We start from the raw sequence: 4,517 nt of genomic DNA on the forward strand, positions 1-4,517 counted from the left end.
TTAGGAGTTTTTAATTTTAATAAATTGAAAAATGATAATAATAAAAAACATTTATGCATAGAGAAAGAGATTCTAGGGGTAGATTTGTAAGTAGAGGTAGAAGTTCAATTCCAACATCACCACTCACTCCATCTAGACCTCGTAGTGCCACACCATCCAACCATACTTGCATCCCATCATTGGCAGGTAAACATAGAATTCTTGAGGTGCATAGATCTAAAATCCAACCTAGAGATTCACCAACTTCCTCTATCGAAGTTGTAGTCGAAGAACCTACATCCCCAATAAAAGGAGTAATTTTCCTCTCTTCAACATGAGAACAACTTCTAGGATAAGAACTAGATGTTCCTAGAGAAGAAGAAGAAGAATAAACTTATTTTAACATACCATTAGTAGAGGAACCAAAAGAAAAGCTAGATAACCCCATTATAGAACCTTATATTAGCTCTAAAGAATCTACGATGACAGGGGAAGGAGAAGAAGAAGTACATAATGTAAATGATGAACATAGGATTTGAGGTGGAAGAGGCAGAGGAGGAAATAAAGGAGGAGGTGGAGGTTGAGGTGGTAGAGGTGGTAGGGGAGAACCAAATCCTTATGGATTTCCCATCTTTGATGAAGACACCACAATCACAATGAAGAACATCTCACCCTCCATACTCCCTAATTTCCATGGTTTAAGAAATGAGGACCCTAAAACATTTCTTTTTGAGTTTGAACGTCTATGTAGAACCTATGACTACTTACTTAATCCTCAAAAGTTGAAATTGTTTCCAACAACTCTTAAAGATGGAGCACTTAAATGGTTTATGGGATTAGGAACACATACAATTAGAACATGGGATGAAATCAAAAATGTGTTCTTAGAAAAATACAAGGATTATTGTATGCCCCATAACCTTAAGGATGAAGTCCTTAAGATGATGCAAAAAGAGGATGAAAGCCTTGAAGATATAGTAGAAAGATTTGCTTACAACATCAAAAGAGCTAAGATGTATAATTTGGATGAGAAAACACTAAAATATCTTTTTTTTAAATCCATCAAAGATGAATTTATTGATCTTCTTAATTTAATTGGCAAGGGAGATGTTTCACAACTTTCATTTGGAGAAATCTGTGATTTATATAAACATATCCCAAAAGGTAAGGCTAGAACTGGCAAAAATCCGAGAGATCCTGTGATGTCCAGAATTATTAAATCTGCAACTGGAACAATAAGTAGAGTTGAAATAGGTAATTTTCTTGATAATTTCAAAACAAATATCCTAGGGAGTCTTAGTGAAAAACTAGATACCCTTAAGATACAAAGCAAGCAAAAAGTCGAGAATGTTTCATTGTCTATTTTTTGTCCCAAGTGTAGGAAGAAACATGCCTTAAGAGAATGTCACCTTGATAATATAGAAATTTGTGTCATATGTGTTGAAAATCATAACACAAAGGAGTGCCCTTCAATACCTAGTCTTAAAGTTGTTTTTCAAGATGAAGTTGGAACAAGCCAAGTTGAAACTCTTTGTTTTATTACCAAAAGACCATGGCAAAATCAACAATCAAATATGACTCAAGATTTCAATACTCAATCATATGTACAACCAAAAATAATTTGGACTGCACCCATGCCATGGCAACCTTGGCCTCCACAATCTCAAAATCCATCTTGGGCTCAAGGTAGGCAAAATCCTTTCCTCGATTTCAACAACCATATCCTTCTTTTCCACCACAATATTATCCTCCTCAACCAACTCAACTTTCTCAATTTCAAAATCCAAATCAACAACTTTCATTACCATTTCCTTAGAAACCAATCAACTATATGCCCAACCACTTCGAAATCCAAACAATAAAAATCAACAAGCTATATATATGTTGAATGACAAAATTTTCAAGCTTGTATGATTACCCCATTAGGTCTAAATAAAGTTCAACTTAGATTTGGTAGGGTTTTTCCAAAAAAGTCACCAACAACTGCCATCCAAAAATCTAAAGGGGATGAAGTTCATGAGAAAGATGTAAATCTTGATCAAGAAAACATTCCTCTAAAGGAAGATGTTCCTATACTATCAAAGGATGAGAAAATAAAGTAATCTCCTACAGTTCCTCTAGTAGAACAACCTTTTGTTTCTTTGCAAGATCTACTTTTTCCCGAAAGGCTCAAAATTGATAAAGGAATAGAAAGGAAAATTGTTTTACGAGATTATGATATGCTACATGAACTTAAGAATGTTTGCATTAAAATTCCTTTATTACAATATATAAAGGAAATACCAATATTTTCAAAAACTATTAAGGAACAATGCATTAGAAAACCAAAAAAAAAAAAAAGATATTAAAAAGATTCAATTGGTAGGAAAAATTGTTGATACCATGATGGGAAAACCTATTGTTCAAAAATATCTAGATCTTGGTAGTCCCATTGTGGAAATTCATATAAATGGTGTTGAGATTCCAAACACTTTAATTGATCTAGGAGCAACCATTTACATCATGAGTAAGCAAACATTGGAGCAACTTAAGGTTCCTAATCTTCAATATACTTCTACATTATTACAATTAGCATATAGATCTATTATCAAACCAAATGAACCATTAGAAGTGTTATAGGCCATTTTGTCACATCCGACCAGTGAGCCTCCTGATGGGATCAATCAACATCCTATTCCCCCTTGTCACCATCTTGCCCAAAGCCCTAAGCATATACCTTTCATTTCCCATAGTTTGAGCCCTAAATTGCTTCATCTGAGCCCGTTTGAGGACCAATGCTCCCTGTAAGCCTAATGGGTGTGTTCACTAGCAAGTTGCTCCACTATGGACTGTGTTGGTCACTAGCAGGTTGCTCCCCTTTGCACCTGCGTTGGTTCTAGAAATCCAAGAGAATGATCGGGATTCCAAAAGCTTCATCTTCTGGGAGTTTCCAGAAATTGTTACAACTACCTACCTTGGATAAAACATTCAGATCCTATCCATCCCTACGTTGGATTTTTCATCACTTATCCTTTGATCATATCCCTCCATCAAAGGTGGATCTCTTACCCTAGATTGGTAATCGAATAAGAAATCCTAACTTTCCATACTTCTCTATATATTCCCGCCTTCTATGTGGTTGGGGGTTGGGTTTTGGAGAGTGATTTTGCCCTTACGTTGTTGTAGTGAGTGGTCATCATTCCATGCATTTAGGGTGATTGGAGGTGCATATTATGACAAGGAAAATACAAGTAAACAACTTGGAGGATCTCTTCTACAAGATCAACTACTACTTATGGTTGTAATCTCCTTCCATTTATAGTAATGCAATGAATTAATTGTTTTCCTATATGTGACATTCTTTCACTTATTTCAATACCATGTTTATCTATTGAATGAAGTACTTAGATGATATTGCATAGATCTCGTAGTTTCTTGGCTTGTGTTATCTGACTATGCAGGTTCTAATTTTGGCAATCAGAGCTGGGATTGGAGCTTCCAAGCTGAAGAAGGAGTGAAGCGTGCAAAGGATTCTAGGTAGGCCTCACTCCATCATCTATTTACTTTAAGGAAAAACATTGTGTTCCTTGTCTCTCTGTTGTTCTAGGTTAGCCACCGACCTAGGGGAGATACTTTTGTCCACAATCGTAAATCCCATATAACAAGAAGAAGTGTTTGTTTCTCTAGATTCTTGGGAATATCCTATAGATTTCATGATTTTAACCCCCAAGAATAATTTAGGAGGCCATCCATTGATCCTTGGTAGACCTTGGCTAGCTACAGTTGATGCATTCATAAGTTGTAGATCTAGTGATATGTATATCTCTGATGGAAATTACAGTAATAAATTTACATTGTATCTTCGTGCAAACAATAACTAAAGTAGAAAGTGAGATTTGGATAAATGATGAAAATGAAGACTTTAATGATTTACAACTAGTTTGTACTCCTTCACAATTATATGAAGAAAATCAATTGATAAATTTAATGAATAATAATGATTCTTCTTCATATTATGAGCAAGATCAAAGTTTTAAGGAAAAATGCAATATTCAATATTTATCATCTCACCAAATGGCTTTACATTCTTGTTACAGATACATTTGGGCACATCACTCCCAACATTCAGAAAAGTACTATTAGGGCTCATCAAACCCTAATCCAGTTGCTACATGCCCTAGAGAAGTCATCACTTTGAATGCCTCCTTCCCTGAAAGTTTCCTGGCCTGAAGCCCTCCAGAAATGCCTCCTTGAGGGACTAGCGCAACCTTGGTCAGGGGTAAATGCACTTCAGTGCAGGTAGGCCCATGTAAGGGTGCATTTCAGTGCACTTAGGCCCACTTTGACCTGTGTTGGGTGAGATTGAGTGAATTCTTCATAGGGTTTTGGGAATATTCTTATCTTCTGGAGCATTCTAGAAGATTCCCACACTTATCATCTCCTATGAGCTCGAAATTGGATAGGGAATGAGTTAAGTAACCTCCTATCCTCTCATCCCTTCCTCCATGGAAACTAACTCTAAGTTTGGAAGGCCATTCAATACCCTCATTTATGACCAA

Source organism: Pinus tabuliformis, chromosome 3_2 (genome assembly GCF_031772625.1).
Source record: "Pinus tabuliformis cultivar Carrire ecotype Pingquan chromosome 3_2, CPIR1, whole genome shotgun sequence".
Classification (NCBI taxonomy): Eukaryota; Viridiplantae; Streptophyta; class Pinopsida; order Pinales; family Pinaceae; genus Pinus; species Pinus tabuliformis.